This window comes from Athene cunicularia (genome assembly GCF_003259725.1).
Source record: "Athene cunicularia isolate RWA chromosome 3 unlocalized genomic scaffold, athCun1 chr3_part1, whole genome shotgun sequence".
Lineage (NCBI taxonomy): Eukaryota > Metazoa > Chordata > Aves > Strigiformes > Strigidae > Athene > Athene cunicularia.
In genome coordinates, this window is record NW_020799097.1 from 53,461,709 (window position 1) to 53,476,939 (window position 15,231).

Consider the following 15,231-nt stretch of genomic DNA (forward strand, 5'->3'; position numbering starts at 1 on the left):
GAGCTCACAAGTTACTGGCAATTTTTCAGCTGTGCTGCTGTCAGACAAACAAAACCACTATGTCCCTGAAGTCACTGCAAACATCTCAACAGCCCTGTTCTGTGAAAACCTACTCCCATCTATGCCTTTTAAAACATATTTTCACTCTCTCACTAAACTCTGTAATTTACAAGGACTTGTTCATGCAGTAGTTTTAGTTTGCTCCTCTGACAGGACTATTTAGCTCTTTTGCTGCTTTGTGCTGAGTGTAAATTAAATGGAAATAAGACTGAGATGAGTCAGCATTTTCAACTGGGACAGCATTCAACTTCCGTCCAAAAAACATACGAAGCTCTTTCCAAGATTAGCTCCACCCCTTATTTGAAGCAAATGTGATAGATACTTATGAGAAATATGCCATATACTTATAGGAGAACTTTTAAATTAATCATAGCTAAACCTATTATGCAAACTTTTAAGATAAATCAGTGTAACACACCACACGTAAGTTGCCTGTTCAGTTAACTACTTGATTTGCCAGTTACAAGTGAAAAGTACAGAAGGAGTCATCAACAAACTACTTTAGTAGCTGGAAGGCTTGTAATCATCAGGACGAAAGAAGAAAATAAGTGAGAACATCGGGTGACACCTTGGCTGAGCTAGCATGAGGAATGAAAAATGGTTTTGTATGAATAAAGAGGAAATAAAAAGAAGCAAATACAGATGGTGATAACCCACACTGAATATGGTTTGTTAGCAAAAGAAAATGAAATCCAGATATTCTGGACTGCATTCCTGTCCTCTGACTTGAAGATGATTTGGATAAAACAGGCCTTGATACATACTTGGCAAGGAAAGGAAGATCATTAGAAAGCCAGAATGTGTTAGTAATAATTTTAATTAGTTAAATGTGTTCACTAATTCAACTAATTAATTAAATTAATTCATTAATTAGACTGTAGAAAACTAAGTAATCAATAACTGTTCAAATCCTTGACTGAGGTTCTTGTCAAAAGAATGAGGACAGAGTATAAGTTCAACTCTATTCAAGTCCCAAACAAAATTTGTCTGCCTTAAAAAAATAAATTAGAATCTTTCTGAAATGTCTAAATACACCTGCTCTGAGAATACTATCTGAAAACTAACAAACTATATGATCAGAAAAAAATTTCAACTGATATTTTTCCCCCTTGAGGTATAAGATATCACTTAGTAATGTCCAAAGCGACTGATTCTCATCATTGTATAATAAAAGGTGTTTAATTTTGTGTCTCCATTCTTCATGGCTTAAGAGGACATGAATTCTTTCAAAAGGATTTAATTTTTTACCAAAGCCAAAAGAGCTTCCAATGCATTGTTATCAAGTTTGAATACTATGTTAAGGATAGTAAAAAATATAGTCTTTCCATGACCCAGTATTTGTACATACACTGCTAGTAATTCAAATTGTTATAGCTGAAAACATGAGCTGTAATACAATGTATGCAACAAGAGGAAACTGTTGGTCTATTTGGGAAATACAATTTAAAATAGTATTACACCTGTGTATGTAAAATCATGTCTACAATACAGACTACAATTATGGAAAAAATACATAAATGCATATTGTATACAGGCATATGTATCTGTTCCTTTGACTTCAAAATGTTTCAAATGATATGTTAATTTATATTAGGCTGGAAAAACTTCATTTAAATCAATGTGAATTTACCATTGAAGGTTATATGGATAATATGTAATATGTAGGTTCTGACTCCAGATAAGATTAGCAGTTAAAAAGACTGTGACTTGCAAAAGCAGATGAGAGCAACAGTATTTGAGAAGGTAAGTGTAAGTGAAGCAATTATTATGGAGAGTGAAAAGTGGACACATATTGCATATTGATTTATTTGGCTGACTTTATATGATCTGATTAAACTGATTCAGAAAAATATAATGAAAATTACTTTTAATAGCACTTGAATATGAGATTCTTAGTTCAAAGTCATCAGGTTTGTGATAATAATCATACAGTACCAAAAGCAATACTGATTGTGAAATATAACCCCTTAACCTCAAAGCAAATAATTTAATTTGTTATTCACTTTTTTTAGCAAAAGCACATCTGACTTTAAAGTACTGTTTGCATTACAAATGGAAGTTTAAATTCCTTTTATAATGCGTGAAAGGCTTATTTCAATTTCTAGCGATTGAAGTTATGCTTCAAAAGGCTTAATATTTTACTTCATCCAAAAGTGTGTATCTATCTTAGAGGAAAAAGTACCCTAAAGAGTAATAATGAATCAAAGTAATTGCTCACCGTGAGATACTGTTCTGCAGCATAGGAAGGTCAAACCAAAGCAATACCCAATCCTTAGTAAATCTATTTGTGTTTATAGCTCAAAGATAGATTAAGGTTTTGAAACAGAATACTTGGAAAAAACAGAACTAAACCATCAAGCACTATCCATTGTACAGGTTACTTAACCAGCACTTTCTCTGACTTCAGCATGCTATATTGGCACTAGATGGTTCAGGAGAAAGTTGAATTAGCAATTCATACACAGTTTCACTCTGAACTTCAGCTCACAGACAGATCACTTTGGGTTACAGTTGTCAATTCAGGATCAGTAGACTACCAGGTATGGCACAAACAAGCATATTCAGACTTGGGCTTAAGTTTCCATTTCTAGCAGGAGCTGACTAGCTATCACAGCAATAGCGTTCTTCTGTCAGTGAGACACAGGAATACTTCCTTAGCCAGAATGAACCCAACATCTCAACTCCCTTTTCAGTGTAGGATGACAGATCTGCATTTTGGGGATTGTTTCTAGCATCTTCCTCAAAATCCCTTGTTTCCAGCATCATTCATAGCTCTCAGGAATCCCTTCATTAAAAATTCAGGCTACTTCCAGGTCACTTCTGGCCACCATATATATGAGGACTTTGGGGACAGAAAATATGACCTTCATGTAAGTCCATGACAAACACAATCCTTACCTGGTGCAGATGATGCCCAGTACTAGAATACCAGTGAGGTCTGTTGTGGTTATTCAGATCATAGTAATCCCATCTCTATTGACCATCAATTCCACTGGCAGATTTTTGATCACAGGTTCATCATCATGGATCACAGGAGGCTTTGTCATGGAATGTTCCCTGGCTGTTATAGTATTATTGCTGAGACCCATACTCCTATTCTATGAACTTTTTCTTCCACCAAAGGAAAGGGTAGATCTTCATCAAGCTGAATGCTGGTGATTATATATGAAGGGTAAATGTTTTAAGAAACAGAGATCATGTCAATCCTGCCTCCCCGTTCAGTCCAGCTTGAATTAAAATGAAGTAATGTGTTCAGCAGAAGTTGATGGTGTTACCTGACTCCATCACCACCTTTCCCCAGAAGCATTCTGTCCTCCAAGGTGCAATGCACTGCTGATCTCTGTCTAATTGTCAAAGCCCCATTTACCTGTCTCTGCTTTGTGTCTCCCTGTGCTTTGCTACATAAAAATCTGCTAAAATAAATACTTACTTCTACTTCTGCAATTTTTTTCTTATAGCAGGAAGATATGGCAGGAATTTTTAAGCTGGAAAATAGAAGACAGGAAGAGCAACATGGGCCAAGGGTTGTCACATGCTGCATAGTCACTGACAGATTCACTAAAGCAAAGAAAGATAGAGAGGTAAATGCTAAACCACTGGTAAAGTTTCCAGTGCCCGGCAACATGCTTAGAAGACAAAACCTCAATGTAAAAACAAAAACTACAAATATCCCCATCCAAAAAAAAGAGCATGCAAAATGAGTTTTCTTCCCTCTGTTCCCTCCCATTAATGCGATATGTTCTTTTGATTGTGTCAGTGCAGTGCACTCACTTGAGGCAGAGAGAAGATCTCAACTAACTTGGGAACTACAGGCTCTTTTTCTCTCCTGAAATTATCTCTATCCAACACTCAAAGTTAAACCCAAACAAAAGGATCCCTAGCCATGGTCCAGATGAAAAAGCTCTCAGGGTAAAGATCTCTTTGGCAGCCCACCATTCCTTAGACAGCCTTTTACGGCTCCCTGCCCCCACCCCACCACCTCCCCTTACACTGGAGCTCTATGCTTTGTCTCTCCTAAATCCCTAACATGCTAACTCCTGACTAATGCAAGGTATGTGCTGAGCCTTAACCAAAGCCCCCAGTCATGGGCCAGACAAAATACTTCTTGGGAGACAAGTCTTTTCTTGGGCAGACCTGTGAAGCTTTATTCAACCTGGAGCTCTAGAGTTTCTCACCCTCCTAACCCTAAAACTAATGCAAGACCTAACACCTGGTTTAAGACTTAACCAAAAACCTGCTTTCTGCAGCTTTGATCTTCCTCAGACAGTCCTTTAGCAGCTGTAGTCACAGTGGAACTCTAGTATTCATCTCTCTCTTTATCCTTATCCTAGGCGTGGGCTGACCTCTGCCAAAGATCTTCAGTCATGCCAAATGAACAAGCAACACAGCATGTGACCCCTTGGCACAGGCCAGACACAAAAGTCCTAAGGGGAAAAACCTTCCTATAGCCTCAAGCTTCCTTGCATGGCCACTGTGCCACCCCTCTTCTTCAGCAGGAGCTCTTTTTCTTTCTCTTAACCCAGCCTCTTGCTTTTGCATTGGAGAAACCACAAAAATCCCCAGCCATAGTCCAGGTGAAAAATTTGTTACTGGAGAAACATACCTTTTCCTTGGGCAGCCCTTTTGCAGCCATACTCCAACAGAAACTCTAAACTCATGATTAAGGACTCTGTGTGTATTCCCCTTTGGGATGTGGGTAAGATCTTCATCACCAAGCCAAAAACCAACTCTGAATTAACAGCTACGATCTTTGTCTTACTTGGAACTTCAGCAGATCCCCCACTGTTCTTTGGTTATCCACACTGAAGACCAGCAGAGCAAATGGTGTGGAAGTTCTGACTATGTCATGCATTTCCATTAGGGCTCACCAGAGCACAGCTTCCCATCTTTATCCTCTACCTTTATTTAGATTTAATATGTACAGGAGCCATCAGTCAAAATGAGCTCCACATCGTATCTGAAGTCACTGAATTTGCTTTAATAACTAGGTATAGCTGGAATAAGGGGGGATTATTTCAGCTTCTTATTCAAGTGGCACGACACTGGAGGTGAGATAAGGCTAAAGGCAGAGGTCTGAGACATACTTTGAATTTTGTGAATGTCCAATTGAAAGGGAAAATCCTGAGGGCTGAATCAGCACTAAGGTACAGCCGCATATAGAAACCATGATCATTACAAAAGGAATGAGAAGGGAGGAGAGGGAAGAAAAATTGATGAGAAGGACTACATGGCAAGGTCATTCAAAGAGCATGGAGACATAACAGAAGACATAGAAGGAAATCAGTCACATGAAATTTATTTTCAAAAATAACTGAAGACATTAAAACGGACAGCATGATCCTATCCTGGATCAACACTGTGGCATGAGGGCATCTCACTTCTCATTCTTCATAAGTGCTTGCAACTGGGATCTACCCTCTCATGTTAGGATAAATCTCATGAGACTGCTAAATCTCATCAGCTGGGAGAGTTTGTTGAGATTCCTGTGGTTCCCAACCAGAAGTCTCCACTACAGAAGAAATAATGATGACAGATTAGTTGGCCTTCCAGAAGACTGACTGGAGTGTATTAACTGTGTCTGTTAGTACAAGGCTATGAGGATAAGAAAAGATTTCTTAGACTGAAAAGAGCAAAGAATTACTGCAATTAGAGTAAAAGCCTTGGGTGAAGACAATGAAAAATAGATACTATATATATTGAAACCAAATATATCACAGTTTCTTCTGGAATTCAAAAAGCTTGTGCAATACTAAAACAAATAAGGAAAAGCTTCAACACTATATAAAGATTTAATATCAAATGCCCCAAAATCTACAGTCATAGAAAGCTGTAACTCAAAGTCAGGAACACCAAAGTTAGGAGATGGCAATATTAATATTGCTTTCATGGCATCAACTCAGCCATTTTCAGGAAAATCCAGTATGATACCATCTTTAATTACATGGCCACTTCCAGTGCTTCCTACAGTGTTAATATGAATGCTGCTCACTGAATAAGTTACTCTTTATTTTGTTTTGTCATTGTGTAGATAGAGTTTATTTACTGTACATTGTTTAGTCTCTGCTCTCAGTACAAGTTATAAAATTACATGAATGGCTAATTTCCTAGCAGCCTCTATTATAGTGTTCATGACTAATATCTGAATGCTTTATGAACATTCATTAATTTCTTTTTGTGGCACTTCAGCTTGTAAAGTAATTTTTACAGTGGAGAAGCAACACAGAAAGTGGACTAAAGCAACAAGATGTTATTATAAGCATTTTCTACAAATTTTGGATGTCCAATTTGAAATGCCTAGGGCCTGCCTTTCAGGAAATTTAGCATTGTGCAGTATGTTGTAATTTATTTGGAGAGCAATAGCTGCTAACTTCTGTGTCACAGAAGACAAGGAAAGATGCATTGAAAGGTAAAGAGACAGAGAAACAGAGTGATCCTCTAGGATCTTATACAATTATTTATATCATATGACCATCCTGTGATCACTGCCCTTACTCAGCACATGGAAGCCTGAACAGGCTTGCATGTGCCACTCTTCACTGCTGTCATCCACGCAGGACAGAGGGCTGCTGAGCCAGCTTTTAATGCATGCCAGGTTTGCAGTCTGCTGTGGGTAAACAGTAGTGCAGAAGCAGGGACAGTTTAGCAAGGATGCGACAAGCATGTCCTCTCTGTGCTGAGAGGAAGGCTCCAAGCACTGGCTGGGTTTCCCAAAATAAAAAAAAAAATATAGAATGGAGCTGTCAAATTCTAATGAATATATTATTCTAATGAAGTTACCACATATAAAGTGCAATTTTATTTTCAAAGGTTTTGTTAGTTTGATAGCTAAAAAGCACACACTTTTAATATAGCAGTATCTCCTACCAAATAGCAAGCCCTTCCTCCAAAGTACATGCCCAAAGGATTTATCATACTGTTCTGAGACTTTTTTTTTTTTACTTTCAGGGAGGGAAAAAGGCAACCTGTGCCTGATATCAACCCTGGAAAATTCACATCCAATCAGGTAAAGCCTGGAAAAATTATAAGCAACTAAACAAGCTCCTCTGATAGAAAATATTAGGCTGCCTTAATAATAAGACTACTGAAAATTTATTAAAAAAATATAATTTCTCCAAGAGCTGATGTTTCAAGAAAATAGGAAATATCACTGCAAAGATGAAAGCCTTCCAAATATAACAAATTATGAATTGCATGCAAGAAGGAAAAAGTGGGAGATGAGCACTGGCTGCTTCAATTTTCCCTTTATAGTCGGCAGTGAACCTGATGATGGTGTTGGAAAAAAAAAAAAATCTGTAATCAGGCTAAACCATGAAGATGAAAACTTGCAAAAGATTCCTTTCATGAACATTTTCAAAAACAGAAGCCTTCCCAGATCTGGCACAAGAATTTATGTAGCAAAAGGTCCAGGATTACTCAAGGGCTTGCAGACTTTCACTGTGCAGAGGCTGGAAAACCTACAGTTTAGTTTCAGGCCCTTTGGGAACTTCATTACTTCCTTCTACAGGCTTGACTGGGATTGGGTTTAAAGCCCTCTTTCTCTTATTGTCATTTTTTATCAGATACTGACGGATGCACAAGACAAGGACAAAATTTAAGCAGAAGGAATTTAAAGCTAATGATAAAGGAACGCATGGGACACTGCAGGAGGGAGGAACAAAACAGGACAGTAAAAATTCAAAGCAGAGAAGACAGTAGAATATTATCAAGCAAATGGAGAGAGAAGGGAGAAAGTCAGAGCTAACAGGCAATGATGAAGAGAAAATAAAGACAAGACAAAACTGAGGACTGCATTTATTGCCCAAGGACTATAACCTGCTGCTGCCTGAGCTGCTGCACCTGCTCAGCAAATGCTGCTTTCCAGCTTATCCTGCTCCCACAGGGCATGTGTCTTTGGCAGCGATTTCAGTCTTACTTGGGGAAATATTTTCACAGACTAACTCTCACTGTAAGGATTGCTCTCTACAGATCTTTTCTTTCTCCCTTTAGTAGTTCATCACATCACTCATGTTTGTACTTGCCAAGAGAATACTTTAACATTTATTTTCATCATATATTTATTGTCTAGAGGTCACCGCTAAAGGTACTGGTTTAAACTTTACCCACCAAAGTACCATCAGCAACAAGTCAGTCAGGCAAAGTCTTTAAAAAAACCTTTAGGTAACAACAGCCTTCTGTGTCTACATAAGTAAATCAGTTAAAGTCTTAACACACTGCAAGTACCTGACTTGGACAACACATGAAGTAAAATACCAGTTATAATGTACTTGTATAGTGGCACAGCTCAGTTCTGATTACTTATTTACTGTAATCAGAAACTGATTTCCTCCAAGGGAAACTAGAAATTCAGGTTTTCAGGGATGGTTATGTAGGGCAGCACATTTAACCTTTCACAATCACAATGAATTTATTTCATACGTAAAGATCTGAGTCATGTATATTGCTCATATCCTTGTTGTTGTTAAATAACTTATCACAAACTAAAATGAAGACTGTCTGGATGCATTGTGTGTGGGACCTGGAGTTTCTCAGTGTTTTCACAATGTTATGTATGTATGTAATAGTCTGCCTGTATGTTTGAAAGTGAGAGTCTGTCTGTAGCAATATACTGTAAGTTCCACTATATTTTCTGTATTTCAAGATCAACAATGTGATTTTTCTTAAATAACCATTAAAATGTGAAATACAGTTTTGGAAAATCCCATTTTTCTCTTGGATTTTGGATATTCTTGTCAACAGATTATAGGCGGCTAGTTGGCATTTTTCTGCAAATACTAAATTTATGTTAGATTTCAGAGAGCTTTATTGGTGAGATGGCAGAATATAAGAGGTGAAAGCAAAAAAAGGAAATTAAAATTAAGTTATCCTTCTCCATATATTTTCTAATGAAAATATTATAGTTTAACTTGTGAAGGTAATCAATTTGAAAATTTTTCAAATTTAAAGGGGTTTTAATTTCTGTTTTCAAATGGAGTTTCCATCAAAATATTAGCATTTTTTCTTTTATTTTTATTCAGATAGGATTAACCTATCCAAAAACAAGATACAACCAAGCAATACCCTTCATTTTGTTTCAGGCCATGTTAAGTATTTTGATACGATACAAAACTAAATCACTGCTTCTTTCTTCCAGGAGAGGGGAACTATTTTTCCTTTCTCTCTTCCCATACTTATTTGACCATGAACATGAGCACTAGGACACAAGTGATACATTCACCCAGAGAATAGTGGATCTTTAGTTAAAATGAGGCAATTTAAACCTATTCTCTAACATACCATATTCACTGTTTTGCTGGAATATACAACATGCAGAGATATGGAGAACATATCACTGTTACAATAGAGCTAATCCTTTAGGGACTGAATGTACATTAGCTATCACCAAAATCAGGCAGAAACTTTCCTACCATTTCTTTTTAGCAAGATGGGAAATTGCAGGTTATTGCCAGAAAAAAAGCTTTATACTTCTAGACTCAAAGACCAGATTCACCACACTTACATTGCATAGTGCCTTTAAAAAAAAAAAAAAAAAAAGTTATTTCATTCATTACTTGTCCAAAACTTGTTTCTAATGATGAATAGTAGCTTACTCCACAAAATCCCAATGACTGCAATGTAACCATAGCAAATATGTGAAATACCTACCTACACTGGTAGACTGACCTTGTGTATGTATACTTGACCCAAAAGGAGCCCCAGGTTGCACTAAAAAATCGGAGCCCAGCTGAAGAAACTACAAGAGATTATAAACTTGTAAGAAGAGGGCAGATGTGTCAAGAAGGCCTCTAAAGTCAGTGTTTTGGTCTAAGAAGAGTCTTTGTTTTGTGTTACTCTGTTGTTTTTGTTAGAAATAATAAGTTGTGCCCTAAAGAAATGCTCTGCCAGAACTTTAGGGACTTTTACCGTAAGTACCTGTGTGGAATTGTTTGGATAAGGTAATCAACAGTGAGCAAGTGTGGTAAAACCCACCACAGAGGTAGGCATTTTCTCTTGTAGTCTAGAACAAATTTACTGTCTTGTGAACATAAACACAAAGATGACTCAGGCATTAGTCTAAAAAATCCATGACACGCTGTGTATAAACCTTTCCAGTAGGCATTTCAGTAGGCCATAACTGTACTGTCATGTGATTCCATTGTAAGGGATTTTGCATAATACTACATTTCAATAGTATTTTTCAATATTCTTTTTCAACTATTTTTCGATAGTCAATAATAGCAGTTAACTGAGCTGCAAACATGGAAACTAATTTGCTCTGAGTTTGCTTCAGGATGACAAACCATTGCACCTTTGGCTACTCTTGTCTCTGTAATGACAGGGAAGTGTCTCCTGTAGGGACAGTATTCAAGGCCAAGTGCATGCTCTGTAAATCAGCATAGCTCACCCAATACTAGTTTCACTGCACAATAGGAACAAAAGATAATAAACCAGCAACCAAATGACAATCTGATAGAGTTAATTTGCGGAAATCTCCATAAATAAATCTCATCCTGTGAGCCCCCACTTCGCTATTGTGTAATTAATTTCAACATTTGCATTCATTCTCCACAGTATTGGTCATCTGCATGCTGTATTATTTAATCTGCTCTGAAGCTCTTCTGTATGAGAAAATAAGCAGTAGATGAAAGGGATATCATATTACTTCTTCTGTGGTTATTTAGTTACATAAGTCCCTGCTATTTCTCCCATTTAAAGTCAATCATCAAAGTTTGTTCCCAGTACTGGTTTTGTATCTCGATAAGAACATCATGGCATTTAAAACTTTTTCTAAAACAACTTTGGAATGAACAAAAGGTTACCATTGGTTTTAATCGGCATTACTTTGGGATGATGGGTGTGAAATATAGCCATATATTCACCTCTTTTTCAAAAAAACTTACAAGGTGTTCCTCAGACCCTATTTCTGCTGCGTAGTCTTCCAAACAGCGTTGAAAAATCTTCCATCAGTGCTAGTAGTTCCTCTATGCATTTGTTAATACATACATGAACAAAAATACTGATATACTGCCATAATACACTCTAAAAGTAGTAATAAGTCTACTATTCATAACACCTGAGGAACAAAGTTGAAACCTTGAGGTAGCCTTAATGTTAACATGGTACAGAGAACACTAATAACTCCAATTGATTTAACATTAAGGGAAACACAAAAGGACAAGAAAACGTTCAATCATACATTCACTTAAACCATTACAGCCTCCAAAAGCACTCAATTGATTTTCTTGAGAAAATCATCCCTGAGGAATTACTTTCTTTTCTCACAGGGTAACTCACCTTCAGATAAAAGGAATACAGAAACCCTCAGAAACAAAAAGTCTCCCTTGCCTGCACAGGGAACTGGTGGCAGAGCAGATCTCTCCATCCATTTTGGGCAGAGCTCTTTTGGATATTCATTTCAGCACATACCTCCTCAACCTATTGCCAGCAGTCCGAGCAGACTTGGGCCCTCACTTTCAGTGGAGTACAACCTGGTCACTCTGTCCCCAGGGGGCTTGGAAAGCACCTGTGCAGTCTGGCAGCCCCAGGTGACCTTGAGCCAAAGGACAGAATGGTTCATTCACATGGGGACCAATTTCTTAACAAAAGGGTTTCCCAGTCTGCAGGGTAACCTTTTCAGGGTGACAGATGGGAAGGGTGACACACTAAAGACACTTCTAACTCCCAGAAGTAAAGCTAGAGCACATCAAACTCCATATCAGTGTGTATATTATCAGCCCAAGACCCACACACATGGATTCTTTTGTAAGAGATCACAACACCATGTTAGAAAGGTATGTCAGCATTAAAGGAAGTTTCTAGGTGATTTTTCAAATATTTTAGCTCTGTAATAAGAACAAGATCTTATTTCCTTTTTTTCTTTCCTTGCGGGTATTCAGAAAACTAATAATTACCTTTCCAAACAACTAATTAAGTTGTCATTCTGGAACAGCAAAAAACATCAGGTGACTCTCTATGGATAAAAATGATACTGATTCATCTATTTTAGTGGCTGAGAATATATACAGTCTTCTAAACATTCATAAATCTGCAGTAGTTTAGGAAAAGCATACAATAAAAGGAACAGAAAGCCAAGACTCTCTTTTTTGAAGTAAAGGAAACTACTAAGGGGATTTAGAAGTAGCTGATGGAGCCCAGCCTGAGGACACAGGGTCTCTGCCCACACTGAGGTGATGTGGTTGCTGCTTTCCCATTTCCAGGTTCGACCAGCAGTGAAGCTGAGCATGTGTCTCGGACACAGACACAGAGGACACCGGCATGGCCGGTCACATAGACTGCTACAGACAAAGTGCTGCCTTCAACAGCATCCTTGTACAGGACTCACATAGAACACAAGCACAGTCCCCTCCTCCTCCTCCTCCTCCACTGGCAGAGCCATAAGGTCACTAGTGATGGCGCACACACATGCACACACTCTCTACATTCACAAGCACAGGGACATTTGCGGATCCCCCCCTCAATACTGGCAGAGCCTGACTCTCCATCCAATAACCCTGCCCTGATCCCAGTCCCCCTTACCCACACTCGCCTCATGCACACCAGACCCCCAGCAGCTGCTTTCAAAATGTACCGCAGTGGCTGGTGGCCAAGACCCCCACCCACTAGACCATCTGGCACTGAGACCCCACTCCAGCAGTTGACACTACAGGCCAGTGGCACTCACATCCCAGCTCTGACTACAACTACTGGCCCAGTACATAGTCACACCAGTCCCCCCAGTAGCTGACACTTAGTCCTTGCAGCACTCACACATGGGCCAGAGGGTAAGGTTACACCGAGAGAGAGTCAGGAAAGGATTTAGCGAGATGACAGGACAGAGTGCGGACAGAGTCCAGACACAGGGCCCAGCCAGACAAGTGACTGGCTGACTGGCCCTGTTTTACACAAGAACAGCACATTTCATACCCATTTCTGCCTATACCCTCTTCATTCCTTCCTGATCCCTTTCCCCTAAATGTTGCTTCATCACCTGACATGGCCCCACAGACCCTCCCCTCTAACATCCTGGACCCCCATGTTTGCATCCTTATGGGTTGCAAATTCCGAGTTTACCTGCTGTTTCTTGATAGCCCATCAGTTAGTGGGACCAACTGGATTTATTTCTGATTATCATCTTTGTTAATATTAATCAGTCAGGTATGGTGTCTCTGTGTGGTTGTCTTCCTCCCTTTCCTTATTTTTTCTCAATAATTTACCTGAAAAAGAATCATTCCCACACCCTGCATACCCTTATCGGTGAGTGTGACTGAGCAGGCTCATCCTCACCACCACCTCCCTTCTCATGTATCCTTCAGGTTTGTCTCTGCATATTCTTGTGTACGGCTCCTTTCACCACATACCCTTCAACGATCAGAGACTCCCTCCATATACCCTTACAGAGACTTCCACTAACTGAAAAGATCAGTAGCTTCAAAAGGAAGACTGAGGTTTGTCAGTTCTCATAATTTCTGAAATTCATGGTATATATTCATTCCTCCATGTCAGTCTCAGATTTCTTTTTTCACTTCTTTTGCAGTGAGGTTTGAAATGGTGTACTGCAAAATCTTTTATGCTATGAATACTGAAAAATGTTATTAATTAAACTAGCAATATATCTGCTTTAGTGAGAGAAAGCTAAGGGAACATGTTTGCCAACGTTACTGCAGATAAATTTATGATGTAAAATATTATAGAGTAGTCTGCATAGAAGTAATGAAAATGTCAATTAGTGCAATCCTTTATGGAACCATCACTTATTATTTAATATGCTGCTTTGTTTTTCCAGTTTTCATTGATTAAGATTAGTGTACCAGCACAGAAAAAATATATGTATTTCTATTTGGTTTAAGTGATAAAGAAAAAGAATGCATTCATGGTCAATATTTTGTTTGATCTTCTGAAAAGCTATTTCCAGATGAATTCTAGGCATGTCCGGAGAATTGAAAACTGTGAGATGTAGGTTTCCATTCTAATTTCTCGTAACTCTTATGGGGATTTTACACAGTTATGAAGTGAAAACCTGAATCTCAATATTTAAGAAAACACTGATGAAGAATAAGCTTCTTAACTAAATAAGTTTAATTTCTTATTTTTAAAGTTCTAACATAAGAAGGGTCTTCAAATATGTCCCATATAGTACTATTTAAAAATCACTGAAAAGTTTTTTCCTCTTACATGTAGTAGTAAATATGTAATAATAGTCTGTCTTTTTTCAAATACCACCTAATAAATTATATTGTTTCTTTGCTATGCTTACTTTGCCTGCATAACTTGAAAAGGAATAAAATATTTTATTACAGAAAAACATCTGAATATTGATTAATAATATTTTCTCTATTAATCTGTTTTAAAATTAAAGTGCAGGTAAATTTTGTGTTGTCTAAACTAGGCTACTGGAAAGCTGTATCATTATTATGCAATTTGCACAAGGCACCTTCTCTGTAGCCTCATGCTAGAAGATAATATCTGTAAGATAATAACAGAACACATCCTGGGTTTAGTTCTGCGTCTTTGGTAGGTAGCACAATGAATTGATGGGTAAACCTGTCAGGGTAAAGTCACTGAGTTCTGCAGTCTGGGCTGACACTGGTGCATTCAGGTAGAAAGGGCAGATAGGTGTGGTATGTAAAGGACCGGTCCCTGAATTTCACAGGGACTTGTGAAGCTCTACCATTTCATTTTGTGCCTATTTATTTTAGTGTGAGTTTTTTTGAGTCACTCGTGACTAAACAATAACCAAACCAGGAAAAAAAAAAAAAAGGGGCCAAGCACTTGTTTAGGAATATAAAACTTTCTGCAGAGATGAGGGGTTTTTTTGTAGATTTTGGGGTTTGGGTTTTTTTCCTAGTAGCTTTCTCTTTGCCCATAGACATAAATAAAGAATTGTGCAGGGTCAACACTTAAACTTTTGCTAAACAGACCTGACAGTAGGCCCATAATTAGACATGGCAGTGATGTACCCCCTGACATTGCTTATACAACAGTTCCAGCCTCTGGTGAGGTACAAAGGGAACAGATCAAAGAAAATGGATGGGCCTGTGCACTTTTCTTAATATCCTTTCTGAAACAAAATAACGGAGCTAGGGGGGCCATTGGTTTGACCTCGTAGGGTATCTCTTATGTTTCTATGACTTAATCTCTTCAGTACAGGTATCATCCTACACAAAAAAAAAAAAAAAAAAAAAAAAAAAAAAAAAA

General features: G+C 38.1%; 1 protein-coding gene across 1 annotated transcript in view; it reads right to left on the bottom strand.

The window, feature by feature from the left end:
- The window catches only part of FRK (fyn related Src family tyrosine kinase), a 53,440-nt gene that overhangs the window by 31,944 nt on the left and 6,265 nt on the right, over positions 1 to 15,231 (bottom strand). The window lies entirely within an intron of this gene.